Genomic DNA, 17,733 nt, shown 5'->3' on the forward strand with positions numbered 1-17,733 from the left:
ACACGAAATTTTGCATGAATCTGTATTTCTATGTAGTAGGCAACCTTCTGACATTACAATTAATGATGAAAATTAAATATTTTCGATCCTCATTAAGAGATAGTGATTTCTGTTTGCTCTAAACAGCCATGTACTGGTTGACAACAAAAATAAAGAAAGTGAATTACTTAATTTAATCTATTCAGTTACTTATCGCCAAAGAGTGGCTGCAGACGGTGAAGCAAACAACTTATTGCAGTAGTGACGGTGTAAAATTGTCTCGGGGCTCTCGGCAATCTGGGGTTTTATCTGCAGCTCTGAGCCCAATACTCGGGGAGTCTGCTGCTGACATGTCCCTACCAGACTTCTCTTACATTAAAGCTGTTAAATCCATCTTTATTTCATAAAATTATGGAGAGATATTTGCTTTACAATATATCTACTACTCAATTGTATACTACATCAATTAGAGGGGAAAGCATTTCTTGAACGATTTCATATTAAATTATACATCTTGGTCTCTAAGTTACATTAGATGGAACAAATGTTATTAATTGAAATAACCTGTTAAATGTAATCAATTGTTCTGTGTAAACATTGTTTTATGACAACACAACCATATTTTTAGTAGATTTTACTATTATTATAAAATTTGTTTAAATTTATAATCTTGAAAGCATAGAGTAAGCTTAAAAGGAACAAAAAATTAAAAATTTTCTGGAATTATGGTTGAACAGAGTTTAGAAGCCTACTTCGGTCTAAAGACAACTAAGATGGGTTTTATAACGTCGAGCTCGATGTTGCCTATTTAGAAATGAATAATAATTCCAAAGTGTATATTCCCTTCGTTTTCGACATATCTTGTGGACAGAAGACAAAAATGACATTTTCCAGCCCTTGAAATATAGGCTTCGCTTACGCTCAGCCAATTATTTGCATTTGATTTTTACGCTGTGGATATTATACCTTCAGTTAACTATCCAGCTTGAGCATGTTTAATGCTTTTATTTGAATTTCACTGTATAGAGCAACTACAATAATGTATTAAGAAAAATATAACACAGTAACTTTAAATCTATAGTAAACGTTAGATAGTAACTTTGTCACAGATATATGCACTGCAGTACTGAACAAGCACTGTATACTTAATATTTGGTAAAACGTACAGTTAAAAATATATTTTCCCTAAAACCATCGTCTTATCTCGATTTCTAATCAGTTGCGCGAGTTTATATTTACATTGTGTTTAATTTAAGTATTCTGAGAGCTAATTTGATATGTACGTTTCAGAGACGATATGTACTAATTGGTCAGAATGCAACCTAAGATATTATTTATATAACTTCAGCTCGTACTATAACAAGCCAAGCCTGTTTTTATTTCAGTACAGTAGAACCCCTCATATCCGGCCACCACGGGACCGAGCCCCTGGCCGGATAACGATTCGGCCGGATAAACCAACCTACAGTACACAACACTTGACGAAACAAAACAATTGTACTGTACTGTACTAACCGCACTGGAAATAATCAACGAACTGTTTACAGGTTAAACCTATTAGCTCAACTGAGGACAACACAGGAAAATGTAAACAAATAGATACACCAAAATAACGCAAGAGTCGTGGGAGACTAGTGCGTGCAACTGCGCGACTGCAAGCCGTGATAAATAAATTTCGATATTGGCTTCCGGGAAGTGGCCGGATAAACCGAGGTGCGGTAAAACCGAGGCCGGATATGAGGGGTTCTACTGTAGTTGGTTACCTGAGCGTGTTTTATAGGTTAACTCTACATGCAAGGCATATTGAGGTACGATAATATTGATACTACTGTAAGCTATCTTACCATATTATAAAAATGTGTAAAATATCAGTGAAGTCAGCAATAGCCCAGCTAAGAAAAATTATTAAGGGAGCAGATCCTACGTGAAGATTACAACTATCTACGAATAAATAAAAAAGTATGAATAGTAACAATGATATAATAATGGTAGTCATTTTAAAATAAATGTATTGAATATAAATGTATTTTCAAAAATAGTGCATACGCGATTTTAATGTAAAAAGGTAAATTTTGGCCAACATTTGCAACTCTTGGTACGAGTACGTATGTGTGTGAAGGTCTGGCAATGTAATTTTAAAAAGTTCAGAACACTTTGTTTCGAACTATAATGTTTAATTACGCTCCAGATACGTATCGTGCTGAAAATTATAACACATTACCTCCAACACCGCATTTAGATTTAACTGTATCTGACAATCAACACATTATTCAAACGTTTCATACATTTAAAAACTCATTATTTATTCCTTGACGCCATTTAAGTGTCATATACGGACAAGTGCACTGAATACCATAAATCGCCAACACATAAAAGATCCTATATTAGTAATTCTTTCTTCGATGTCTGCACTACAGTAAATGACCAAGCATTGCATACTAGGTATAAATCACTAATTATAACGTATGAATAATCCCAAACTAAATTTTGTTTAGTTTTATTTAACTTGTTGAAAACCCACTGTTTTTGTAACAAAAACATCAAACTTTAAATGTTTGACCTAAGCGTGGTCTGATGAGTTCTCGGTCATTTTCCATGTCTAGACAATACAACTTTCGTAAAGTTTAGAAAATGTTCAATTTAGTAAGCGACTTTTAATAAGCATTTCCACACTATATAAAAGAGCAAATTCCCATTAACCTACTTGTTTACTTCCGCGAGACTGCACGAAACAAAATCTGAGCCGATAAATACCAGGAGAGCTGTGTTATTCAATATGTTTGGACAGGAGTAAATAACATTTTAATAACCTTTAGCTACCTTTAATTGCTGGTAATGGTTGAACATTTATCTAGATTGGAGATGGACTTTGATTTTATCTGTAAAACATAATTTCGATTGTACTACCTTTTAGTGATATTATCTTTAATTGCTGGTAATGGTTGAACATTTATCTAGATTGGAGATGGACTTTGATTTGATCTGTAAAACATAAATTTCGATTGTACTACCTTTTAGTGATATTATCTTTAATTGCTGGTGATGATTGAACATTTATCTAGATCGGAGATGGACTTTGATTTTATCTGTAAAACATAAATTTCGATTGTATTGTACTACTTTTAGTGATATTATTATTACATTTATGCTTTCTACACTATCAATATCAATAATAAATTTTAAATATAGAGTACAGAAACAAATTTACGTACACAACCAAACAAACAAAAAAGCTTAGTCCAATCTTATCCAATTAATGTTAGCCTTATACTTCAGAGTCTCGTGTCTCACAAATGTTTTTCTCAAGAATTTTCAATCCGAATACAGAGATTGTTATATACTCTTCCATAACGCTTTTACTAGAAAGTACCAAGTCACATCTTTGCTGAAATTGAAATGAGTAGTACCATAACACATAACACTGAACAGTTGTTGATTCAATTATTCATAAGAATATAACGATTTATGAAAAAACTATTCTTCTACATTTTAGTAAAAAAATGAAGTTTATAAAGTTCATTTTGAAACTCAAGAGTATAAGGTAACATGACAATGTTATTGATATACATTATCTATAGAATTGTATTTATTGCCCCTTCCTTAAACTGTCATATTTGAATTCACTGGAGAAAAAGTTTTTCACTGCAATTTTATGACTCCCAGACGACACTGTATAGAAACAGAACTACTTCAGAACGTGGCAGTTGCTCAACTTTCCTCATTTGTGGAGTTTTCTCACAACACGCGTTTGGTACGTGGATCATGTTCGAATTCCACTAGTGCAAAAGTATTTCAATGCAATTTTACAGCCAGACGACATTGTATAGAAACAGAACTACTTCAGAACATGGCAGTTGCTCAACTTTCCTCATTTGTGGAGTTTTCTCACAACAGACATTTGGTATGCAAGATTGGATCATGTTTTAATCCCACTAGAGCAAAAATGTGGAGTTCCCAAGTGTCTGTTCCTAGAGAATTCTTCGGCGTGGACTTCCAGCTCAAATCGTACCAACATACAAGAAGGTCATTGTAACATTTAGTTGTAAATTGATCGGACAATAAAGGTTTCTTTAAAATACCTCACGGTATTTGAAACGTTTCCAAACGCAACCATTTCTCACTCCCTGTATTTATCGAGAAAGTTAAGATTAAGATTACTTGCTGCACGACAAGATGATGACAAGATATGAAAGTTTGAAGCCGAAGTGGTTGCTAAGTTCAGGCGACATGTAGGTACCACAGAACTTACATTTAAACAAATGTGGATGCTGCATTCAAGCGCATTCATTATGGTGACAGCTGTAACAGCTAATGATGTGTTTTTATTGAAACGGGTCGGTAATTTTCTATAGACGTAAAACTGACAACAGTGTTTGGCGCGGGGTGTAAGGGGGGGGGATTCACACGCACCATTTACATCGGACTATTTTCGTGCGGGCTGCTATAATGGATATTATTTTAATACTGCTATAAAACCCAACGTAATGAATAGAACTGTGAATATGTGCAAATATAATATAAATGTCATTCAAATATACGGATGCTCAAACAAAGCGCAATGTTTTTTAGGACCGAGGAACCACCAAGTGCTGCGAGTTCGTTTTGCAGTGCTGAAGCATAAAACATGGATCATGTAATGCATATATAATTAATACAATTCCTAGACTGAGGACCAAGGAAGTTGGGGAACACAGTAAACAGATAGGATAGCAAGAGCTTTCACCGCATTGCAAGGGATTTGCATAGGGCTTATGGAAACTTCCCAAGAATAAAGCCAATGGTAAAAACGAGCACAGGATCCGAGAAACAGACAACAGTGTTCCGTTAGGAAGTTATCCTAATCCTAAATGTGTTGGGCATTAGTATTAAAGATTTCATCATTGTTGATGGCTCTTCGTCCAATTAGAATATTTTGCACTACAAACATTTAAATACTGCGTATTTAAATAGTGATATATTTTATATTTTTTCATAAGGCAGATTTCACAAATACATCACAGTGTTATGTTACAATTTTGGAGTATAGGTGTATTTTGTAAATTCTTATTTAAAATAGTACGCATAAAGACATACGAAGGGAGCCTATGCGTTGTAGGGAATAACCAATGAAACACCTTTTGCTTTATTTTTCATGAATAAGAAGAAACCTTTTAAAAACACAATTTCAACTTTCTACATATGCATGCTAGGCATGGTATCCCACACCTTAAATTGAATTTATTTGAACACACTGTAAGTATAATAAGCTTAGAAATAAAGTTAGTGTGTTTTGATTTATAGTTCTAAATTATAATAATTAAATAACACGCGGCAACGATCTTTGTTAATATATATGTCTTTAAATATCTACACAAGTACATAGTACTCCGCATTAAATTATATTGTATTTTCCTTTTAAATTTAGATGTGATTGGGTACATATCTACGTATTGTGTAAAATATTTTATGTCAGTGATTTTTGTTTTTAGGATCATATTTACGAAAGTAGTATAAATACATTGTCTTTGAGATTGGATTTGCAGTATAAATATTAAATGTATAATTGTTTCCCATGTTCCATTTATGCACTGTTCCAAACCAAAATTCTATTAAATTTATTACTCTGCATCATTACAAAGTACCATTTCTAAATTCGTCCTAATAAATTCGTGTAAATATATTTGCTGAAATTTCGTCAATAGCCATTTCACTGGAAAATTTGTGGTCCTATATTTGTTGCTTGGTTGATAATGAAATTTGATGCAAATGTGTTATTAAACGGCATAAAAATATGACGCTTTGTTTGATTTCTAATGCTTATGTGGCACACATTTAAATAATATCATACCATTGTTTATCGTCTCATTATATGTTTTCGGTAACAAATATCCACCGTTCAATTTTGGATCCCAAAATAAACAAAATGAATGGCTCTGCTCCACAGGATACAATGATCCCCCACAGAGAGACGCTGCAACCCGCATGGTCTATATGTGCAGTGATTGCGTCTCTGTAGCTGCAGGCCATCTTTATTCCGTTCTGTACAACTTTATTACTTCTGCCAGAGATAACTCCTATGTCTCTCTACTCCTGCTATTTATTTTGGCGCCCGTCGAAATATAATACTGCAGTCCATGCATAAATATATTAAAAGCCGCTGAAGTAATGAGGGGCAAGTTTTAAAATCCTAACATTTTTGTTCAAAAATTGATAATGACTACCCAACATAGTGTTCTATGTTTTAATTGATATTAGTTGATCTCTTAACAATGTTCAGTCAATACATAACACCATATTTCAAACCTACCAAAAATGAAGGTATTGATCAACAAATAGAAGAAGTGTATTTTGTGTAATGAAAACTAAGAAGTTTCTCAAAAACAAATTATATGAAAACATTACAGGAGTTTTCATTTTTTGGAATTGTTTTTATTCTTCGTTAACATCAGTTCTGTCACCTCAGATGTAATACACTTATGACAACGCCTAGTATAACGGTCTACAGCTCCTTCAATGAGTGTGATGTTCTATCTCAGCAATGTGGACGTTCAGCATCGCCCAAGGTTCGGGACGCAAGAGACCATGTCCGAGGAATATGATGGAGTTCTGTAGATGCCGCAAAATTACGGAGTACTTGTGCCACAATTCAGTTCTAGTCTTTCTCATCAAGATTGTTTCACGTAAATGGCATACAATTTCAATGCCCTTACCAGTGGTGTAATAGCAAACTTTCCAGTGCGGGAACAGCTAGGTACATTTGAGATACTATGTCAGTTTGAATTTATATGATTTCTTAAAATGCCTACAATTGCTACGAGCATTACAATTGAATGTATCTAAGCTCACCGGAATAACACTGAGCCTTCAGGAAGTGTACGTTAACTTATATTGAAAATTATAGAAAAAATAAAATAAAAAAATAGAAATCTTAGTTTTAATTATTTGATATTATTAAACATTATTAGGAATTGTTATGAAGTTTCAACTAACTTTACTATCACAACAACTTCCTTTAAATTAAAAATATACTTGAAAAATAACAAGGAGAGATATTAATCAGAAATATAACTAACTTTATAAAGAGATAGTCAGAAAATATGTCCTCTCCACTTCTTTTCTGTCAGGTTGAGCTCGTCGAGTTCGCGTCATCGACTGAGCGGTGTTGTCGCAGCATGTCCTGACGTAGTCCTCCGATTTCCTTGTCCGAACGTTTGATCGAAAGTATCATCTTGACAAATATCAGCGCTGATACATATCTGATGATGGAAAGTCTGGATCTAGTTGGCGATATGATAACGTTCATGTGGCTAAAACGCGCGGTCTACAATATTCTATGCCCAGTTTAGAGTAGAAGAGAGGTTGGTTGTCTTTAGAATCTGACTGTAATTTATATTATTATTGAAAGCTCGTAGTTCTAGTTTACAAATGTTTGTACACTATTGATTTATTATTGACATACATCATGTCATGTAAAATTAATATTCAGTAAAACATTGTGCATTTCTTTATCTGTCCAAAACGCCAAAAACCAGTGTGGGAACGCCGTTGTTTATTAGCGGTGTTTCCTCCGTTTGCCTTTATTTTGTCGTCGGTGGTGTAAAAACTTACTGTTGTAACTTGCCTGACACGTTCAGGCTACGGTAGTACTGTAGTACTGACTACAGTAGTACGGTGCGTAATTAGCCGCTTCACCCACTTTGAGATGAAATTGAATATTGAATTTGATCGATAACCGTGAGGAATAATGTTCCCCACCCCTTCACTGACTCGGTATACACTGAGAATGCGGCAGTAAAAGCTGTGTAACAGCGGTTTAATCTCACTCGCAGGTGCGGACCATTACGTGCTTTGGGCTCCAGCTGTTCTCTGCAAATTGTCAGAGCATTGTATAAAGTACTAGCAGTTACCCGCGGCCTCGCACGTGTATCAGCACTTCTGGTTCCCGTGAATTATATTTCCGACACTAAATTTCAGTTTGCCTTTTTGCCACGATCAAGAAAACGTGTTAGAAAGTTTAAAAATATACACTCCGGTAATTTACTCCGGCCTTAGTATTTGTTTGTGCCATAGTTGGTCTTGCCTTGTTTCCCCGATTAAAAAGATACATATATACATACATGCATAGGTTTGAGAAGCCTACATCAGACAAAAGACAACTTAGATGGATTTTATAACAGTCTTTTAATCTATAGTAAAATATAGATAGTAATCTTTTTTCTTCAATATCTGCATTACAGTTCTGACCAAGCACTACATAATAGACATAAATCGCTTATTATAAAGTATAAAAATCCCAAATAATCAATCCTTTGAATGGCACTAAAGCGTGGTCTGATGAGATGTAGATCTTAGCAATATTCCAGGTCTAGATAATACAACTTTCATCGAGTTTATAAAATACTTATTTTAGTGAACAACTTTTAATGAGCATTTCCACACCATATAAAAGAGCCAATTCCTATTAACCTACTTAAAGAAATAGTACTTGTTTTCTTCCGCGAAACTGCACGAAACTCAATCTGGGCTAATAAGTATCAAGAGAGCTGTTGTAATTCAATATGTTTGAACAGGAGTAAATAACTTTTTAATAACTTTTAGCTGTCTTTAATAATTGATGATAGAGATTGAATATATATCTGATTGGAGATTCATATTGATTTTATCTTTAAAACATAATATTGAATAACATTTCATTTATCTATACTATGTTTTAGTAATATTATTACATTTACGCTGTCATCTACTCCATTATCAATAATGAATTAAAACATAGAGTAATGAAACTAGAATGCTTGTCTATACTCCAGAGTCTCGTGTCTCATAAATATTTCTTTCCTTTTTTTAGGTCTATGGTGCATAATAACTGAGATTTAACTATTTCGTCACCAAAATATAAATTGCCGCCATTTTGAAATGTAACCCGCAAGAGTGCCATAAAAGTGGTTTATTTAATAACATAATTTCTATATTGGGATATAATCGAAATAAAACTTTTCCCAAAATTTCATTTGTTAATACTGACTAGTGAACTCACAAGAGCTATGTGCAAGTACTGTCTCTATATCAAGTTTAGTCTGAATCCACTAAAAGTATAGTAGTTTTCTTTTTCATAAGCTCAAGTCGTAATGCATAAGCCCATACATACATACCTTATATTTTCAGATTAGGATTGTTGTAAATTCAGTGGGGCATGATAGGAGGAAATAAAAAACATCTCACGCAAATTCCATCAGGAGGCGATTGCAATTCGCAGATTTCTATTATCTACCTAATAAGAAACTTGAGAACTCTGTATTGGTTACAATACGGTTTAGAGGCCAAATACATAGATTTGTAGGAGTGTTTAGCTGTTTCTTAACACAACTTGTTGGGACAATACACCACCTAGACTATATTGTAATTTTAAACATATAAAAAAACAAATCCCTGTACATAGGATCTCACCAAAATACAATCTAAACCATGCCGTCGATATACACGCGTATAGGGGATGGCGAAGGAATATCAGTCTAAAATCAAGAGTGTCTTTTTAGGTCAAAACACTTTTAGACGATTTTCAAGTTTTTGACTTGTTCGGGTAGCTTGCTATACAGTTTTCTCTACTTAGGCTTCACTAACCAGACACCTCAGCCCATGTTGTGTGTCAACTTCACTAACTCTAGAACATGCACTGAATAGAAAAAAACTTTACTCCACACTAATAATTAAAACTGAACTACAGAATACAGGTCACAATACGTCCGCATTCGTCTATCAACCACCTACGACCGACCAGAGGATAATAGCAAGTGGCAATCGTCACGGCAGAACAAGATGGCGAAAATAAAAAGGAAGGGGAACAGGAATGGGCCTTTTTTATCATTATTATTGGTTCATGCTAGATGAACTTCTTAAAACAATATTGTGACTATGCATTGGTTTATTAAAAATATCTGATCCGTTTGATACTTTTGATTTTTTTTTTGAATTGGCAACCAAAGCGGCCTAATCTCGACTAAAGTTTTAATGATTGGTTGGTCTGCCAATTTAATGCATGTTGCCTCTACTAATTACCTTTTGAAGAAATCTGGTTCCCGATGTATTATGTTGGCTTCATCCCAATTCATATGATTGTCTACGTAGTAAATGCCTAATAGTATTGTAACACATTAATGGCACGCAGGTCAACATGAATGTCGGCTTTGTGTTAGGGGGCAACTCGAACGCGTTTGTAGACAAGACTACTCAGCGGAATACCAAACTCCTTGGTCTACGTATACTACAAGTATAATTTCATATTCTTTTAGTTACGCATCTGTTTCGATGCCGTACAAGTAACTTAATCTTGAACTTTTTCACTGCGACAAGTTTTTGTGTTTCACCACCTCCCAACTGAACACACGATCATTTGGAAACTTTGTTACACAATATTAAAAGAGACATAACGCTTCTGGGCTTGAATAAGTTTTATATTAAACTGGAGTAGTAAAAAAAATAAAGTACTGTGGGTTGCAGGTTTCAACTTCAAAATTTATCATCGCATTCCATATAACGGGTTTCTCCCGAAAACTTCGAACTTCGATATGTAAAGTTTAGACCGATTATTCCGCGCACGTAAACATTCGATTTATAGAACAAAATAAACACACACACACACACACACACACACACACACACACACACACACACACACACACGCACGCACGCACGCACGCACGCACACACACACACACACACACACACACACACGCACACACACACACACACACACACACACACACACACACACACACACACACACACACACACACACACACCCGAACAAGACATGAGAATCTACGGAAAATTTTAAAAGATTCGATTTATCGATGATTTCAATGTATTTAGAGTTGATATATCAAGATACGAATGTACTGTTTTTTTAAGACAAGACTTTAAATGTAAAAAATGTTTTAACATCTCTCATCATATCATATATCTTCAAGCATTGAAATGACAAATTGAAACGCCAGTGTGGTGGATCTTTATGGAAAGTTTGAAACAGGTCTATATGTTACTCCAGTGATTTAAACTGCAACTTAACAATATTAAATAATGTTGCTGATGGATGGACATGCACCCATTTAGCTAAACTTTGTAACACAGCAAATAGGCTAATTTGTGTTGTTAGCTAAAGTTCCTCAATCCCACAGAATGTAGTTGAAACCAAAACATTAAAAAAAGTCACTGTAATACATTGGTGCTCAGGGTCAACAGAATCTTGATCAGTCAAATTTCTGGAATTCAACAACGAAGGAAATTAATGCTAACTCTTTTAAAGAACTCGCCTTTTTTACTGATTACAGTAAGACGATCTTTTCTCACCTTCATATTTGGAAGTGCTACATGTGTGTTTATTCCTATAATGATAAAACAAAGCCAACACATATTTGAGTCTAGAAACTAATACACTACTTGGAAAAATAAGTGATGGATTTACAAAACACTTTCCACTTTACTAACAAGACAGATTTGTAAATCGACCAGTAAGGAGGTTAATATGAGATAAAAAGGTAGTACACGACAGGCGAATAACACACTGTATTAATTTCATCGTTGACACATCTCTTGAATTGTGAGTGGCAGCTTTATAAAACATTCCCTACAGTTCTAAGAGATGTTGATACGATAAAACAGTTGTGTTATTCCGGCAACATGGGGGGGGGATGAGATAGAAACACAAGGCACAAATAGTGGGGCCAGAATAGCATTTTAGATCAAAGAATTGTCACATATGGCTTCTCCACGGTCATACATCTGGAGCACCCAAAACTATAAATAACATGTAATTTGTTAAAAATATTCATATTAAATCAAATCAAAAGTATTTATATAAATAACAAAATACATTGACAGGTGTTAATGACAAAATTTGTCCTACATTGACCACAAAGACTTGTGCGTCCAAACCCTGTAAAACAAAAGGAAATAAAGTATTTTCTTTGTTATTGATATTTACGGAATAAAAAAAAAATCGAACGTTGATGTAACACAGTAACTACTTCGTCAACTACCAAGTTAAATGTTTACTTGAAAAACTAATAATTCTTTGGAGTATAACAAAGGTTTACTTGATGTAGATTACAAGAATATTAATTGTCTCCTTCAATCACATTCATTACTAATAATTACAACACATTGTTACTAATAATTACAACACATTCTTCTCTCTACAAGTTACGATCCATGCATCCAATCCGTCCTCAGTTTAAAAGTGTATAAATAGGCTCTATTTTATTATATACAGCGTCTACGAGCTTGAGCGATACAAATTTATCTTTATAAACATGATAAAAAAAATTATGGTTGCCTGTAAAGTCGGTTTTACGGGCGAAGATTTTACGTGACAACGTCTTTTTCTCGGTAGAATATTTATTGATATGAATATTATTAAATTGCACAATAGGAACAAGGAATTGAATGAAAATAAGAATTGCACAAATTTTAACTATAGAAATATATTTTATTTACTAAAACATTGTACATAATTTGAAATTAATTAAAATTTGTTATTGTAAATGGTAAAGTTGAATAAAACATTTACTAAAATTGGAATTTGAAATTCTTGCTAAACACAGTTAAATTCTAACTCCGCGCGTGGTGATTGGTCGGTTTAGTTCGTTTGTTTGGTCGCACTGTTATGACAGGTTAGAGGTTATAATTTGTTATTTTAAATGTTTGACTAGCAATACGCGCTGTTTCTTCTCAATCGACTGAATTACGATTGATTGCAGAGTGATTTAAACTAATAATTTACTTAACACTATCAACATTTGTCAATAGTATGACATAACCTATAAACTCAGTTTCTCAACTTTTGTGTCAATCTAACAATTAATCAATCAATCATAGTTTACGATAATGAAATATCAGTGTACAATTATTTACCTTTATTGTTGTAGTTGTTGTAAATGACGAATCTAAGCACTCCACATTTTCACGAATAAACATAGTTATCTGCTTTATCCCGTGCGGCGGACCCACAGTTATCTGCTTTATCCCGTGCGGATCCCGTGCGGCGGACCCACTGGACGGGCATCGTAACGTTACCGGGCGTTACACTTTTTCATGAGTGACTCCGAGCCGCAACCTAATTTAAGACGTTGTCACGTCAAAAATGTTGGTGTTATAATAAAACTTATGTATGTCTAGATTTGTACAACAATATAATTAACGAAATTTATCAAAATTATATCACTTACAATAGTCCAAAAATTGTAACTTTTTCTAAAATCTGATGTAGAGCAAACATTAAAACAGAGTTTTTGGATTCTCGTTAAGAACATTCAAAATTTTGTAAAACGTCATCATTTAAAGTTGGAATGAATAATCCCACTAATATTATAAATGCGAAAGTTTGAATGTTTGGATATTTGGATGTTTGTCCTCGTATCACGCTGAAACTGCTATACGGATTGTGCTGAAATTTGGAACACGTATAGCTTTTGGTCTGAATTAACATTTAGAGAGCTTTTTACACCCATAACACATTCATCATTTCACCAAATAAAGTCGAAATCAAATTGAAAAATTAGTTTGTTTACATTCGAATGTTATGATAAGAACGAAACGTAATAACGTTTTATAATTCAAATTAAACTAGCACTAAACAGCTGTTGACAGCTATAATTCGACAAACTTTCTGAATCATCTGTTTACATTGCTAATAAAAATAAAAAGATAATGACGGGCGACTTATTATGCCAAAACACCGGGGGTGAATTTAAACGACCAGAACAGACCCATATTGACCGCAGCAACTTTTTAGTTTGTACGATACACTTTCGTCATTGGGATAAAAAGGCTAACTCTTATTGTTACTGAAGGCATGTAAGAACTTTAATAAATTATCATGGAATGTGGGAGGGAAATACAAATCTTATAAGAACTGTTTCACTTTACGACTTCAGGATCCCAAACCTCTGTTCTTTAAACTTAAATCTAAATTGGATCAGGAGATTGGAATAGCTTTGAGTGACTATCGATTATCTCTAGATTGTTTATTATGTCACAGAAAAAGAATACGTAGATATATTGTCCAGTTTTTCAACAGAAAATTGCATGCGAAACCGCGGGTAACTGCTAGTGATTATATAATTTATTGACGGACATTAATAGTCATTGTGTTTTATGCCCTAACATCCTACACACACAATTTTTCATTGCCATTAGATTGGTATTTAAGCCAAACTATACATTACTACATTTCTTGTTGTTTGGTTTATTAAATACTTGAATTAGCAGAAGCCATAAAATAAACAGTTTAAGAACTGAACTCTCATTGTTACTGCTAATTATATGATAAAGGATACATTGTATAAATTATTTGCACGCGAACTACGTCGAGCAAATGGAATGTAAAGGCTACTAATAAGAATTTTGGAAATGAAGTATTTTTGAACTTGAAAAGGTTGGCACAACTTCAGGAAATGGTAACAGACTCACGATCCAGTAAATAAGTACATATGCACACGTTTTTTATTTTGCTTCGTTTAGTATCTGCCTGTTCTTGTATATGTTTTATTACCAAATTACTCAAAACGGTTAATGTCCCGGTTGATTAGCTTCATATAGCTGCCAAGTTTCAAGTTAATTAAAAATAAACACATACAGTCAGACAGGCGTCCAATGAAGCAAGATAGTACTATGTCAACGAGGAACACTTGTTTGTTTTTGTGGCTGGTACCATTTCCTGATGAAGTTGAGCCAACGTGTCTTGAAAAATCCTGTATGTATATACAATATACTGTGATTAAAGCTCTTAGTAAATCATACAGCAAAAGTAATATACATTTTGTTGACGTATTCTTAAAATAAAAATGAACAAGAACTTATACCAACATGTAAAAAAATAAGGCGGTAATAGGGTGCATTCTTTAATTCTTCTGACTGAGTCTGAGAGAAGGAATATTCCATTTGAAGGACACAGCTACAATTGCCCAGTCAAATTATACAGAATTATACAGCACGGTCGATCCCATGAATGTGGAAGTTGGAACAAACTTTTGCAACTTTCTCCTTTAATAGTTATATACTGCACCACTAATCTTGCAGATTTCTCCGGAAAACTACTGTGCACAACATATATTGTGTACTATTAACACCAGTAAATGTATAAATGTGAAACATTCACTTATTTATTCGGTGTTAAGAAGGAACAACTGTAAAATTATATGAAACACATAGCTAATTCTGAGTCTTAATTTGGACTACGCTCTATTAAGTTCGATCTGAATATGCCATGCGTCCATTAGTCATAAGAGAGTATCATTAAATTTAAAGTTGTTTTACCAATACTGTAACTGAATCTGTGAAAAAAACCCTTATTATAATTTTTTTACGCAAATAAAGTACTGTTAGACCTGTTGAAGCAAGAAATATTTAATGACTAGACAAATATCTCCACAGTTTATATTAAATAATACGATATAAACACATCATATATTGTTTTGGAGCACACAATGCAGTTTTCCGAAGAATACAACTTCATCATCCCGATTCAAATAAGGGTTCCAAAGCCAACAAAAGTGATGGAAACGTACATTGGTGTGCTCAGGGTGAGAGGGGGAAGGGTCCAGAGAGAGAAGGGTTGTTGGGGGAGCCACAATCAATGGGGGAGGAACATTACAATGTGGGGGAGAGAGAAGCAGCTCAAATTAAAATGTGAAGGCATTCCTTTCATGATAACCGAGTGTTGGTGGCGTGTACGCAGGACTAACTAGAGGGTACCTCTGAATCTTCATTCTATTACCAGTGAGTTTTCAAGATGATCTGACGACTCTTATAATAAATTAATCCAGAAAGAAAAACATTCAATGAATTATACATTACTTCTAATAAGTAATACGTAAATATTTATTTATCCACCTGTTATTATATTTATTGAACAGCTTTATTATGCGATGTTAATATTAAAAGTAAAACATTGATCGTATTAAAAGTTCTGATACCAATCCAAACAACATTAAGAGATATCACCTGACTAGCTGTAGCACACATTTTAATGTTGTTGCAGTGTTAATACGAGTTTTAATATTCCAGAATTCCAGAACGTAGGGAAGAAAAGATCATATTTCAAAGAGGTAGTTTGAATTAATATTAATCTGATTAAGATTCATTCATCATCATTAATATTACCACACATTTTATAAAATGTATTACAATACATCAAACTACAGACACATCCAATGTGTAGCAAGATATGTGAACAGCACCCATCATCCCTTAGAATTCCAACAAGCGTTTATAAATCCCTAATTAAATCAATCACTTATATACATCTGTATCAAACAATCAACCCTCCTACAAGAAATTGAAATTCACCCATGCTAAATAAGCATATATCACATTAATCTGTGAAAATTAAAAAGAAACGAAAAACAAAACAAAAAGAATCAAACAGGCATACAGCACCAGTCTATGTGTCATCGTGTAGGAAGATGGCAATCACGCTAAAACGAAGCTGTTGCAAGTTAAATTGAAAACCAATTGTACTCGGAATTGCCTAGCAGCGCAGTCTCGCAATTCCTTCAGGTAATTAAGGCATTTTCAGAACTTCAATGGCATTTGCTAATGGCTCTCTTTGTACTGAGCTTCCGTTAATGTCTAATGGATTAAATTTCCTTAGATTGCCAATTTATCTGGTAAGCGATTCTTTACTGTCAAGTATATCACTTCTAAGACCGGTATGTTGAAAGAATAAAAATAGGACCAAAAAAAGTTAGCTCTTGTACAAAATGGGATCGTACACATCACTTCAATAGTACATTATCCCTTTCACTATTCATTATTTACCTTATTTGGGAGCCAGTCCACGTTACTTTGAGCACGTTCTTTATTGAATGGAAATCTCGGGTCTCATATTCATGAAATCATAATACAAAATGCTAACTTGATAAGTAATGTAGTAGTAATTATATATGATAATCCACGAAATCTCTTTATTTAATTATGATTGTTTTCATTTAACACTCAAGATTGGGATTGATAGGTATACGTGGGGGTAACGATCGTATACAAATGCAAGTTATAACCATACACAAATTATAAATGTGGCAGGATTATTTTTACAGTTGATACGTTTATAACCACATTGCTCTAATACAATCAAGGTGGTAAATGGATGGTTTAATTTTTTATTTCACCACTTCGTTATATCAATTGAATAAAACTATCTCCTAAATAATAAAAGTTATATGATTGTGTGGGTCTTACCTCATATGCCTGCACTCGTCCAGGTTCTTCTACACTGCTTTGACACTCATGAACTGTTAACAATTTCCAAATGGAAGCATCCTTGATGTACAAAAACATTGGTTTATCTGGTTTCTAGACGACTGCGTACAGCTATTTTACTGGAAACACGATATACCTATCCTTGATATGTTTATTGCACACAGCTGCTTATATACAGTGGACTTTACACGCATTCACATTAAAACTGACGAATTGGCCTTCGACTGTATCGAACCATGAATCGGATCACGGTATCAGCACGTGGTTTAGTAGATTTAAACAGTTTGAAGATCCAAACGATGCAGACTTCTCAACATATGAAAGGTAATTTATTCTATATTGTATTCATTCCATCTCCGTACTCCACAGAAATATCACACCAAGCACCTTTTAACCAGTATTTGGTACCGTTAAATGTCAGATGCTTGGTCCCACAACATGGTCCTCAATTCATCTGTAGCAGTGGCATAACCAGAATTTAAAAGAAGGGATATGAGGAGATGATGTATAGTGGACTACCCC

General features: G+C 34.0%; 1 protein-coding gene across 3 annotated transcripts in view; it reads right to left on the minus strand.

Annotated features, from left to right (window-relative positions):
- LOC124362289 (liprin-beta-1-like) overlaps nt 1–17,733 on the minus strand; it is a 168,207-nt gene that overhangs the window by 81,458 nt on the left and 69,016 nt on the right. The gene's annotated exons all lie outside the window — the stretch shown is intronic.

The sequence above is a fragment of the Homalodisca vitripennis genome, chromosome 5 (assembly GCF_021130785.1).
Source record: "Homalodisca vitripennis isolate AUS2020 chromosome 5, UT_GWSS_2.1, whole genome shotgun sequence".
NCBI classification, from domain to species: domain Eukaryota; kingdom Metazoa; phylum Arthropoda; class Insecta; order Hemiptera; family Cicadellidae; genus Homalodisca; species Homalodisca vitripennis.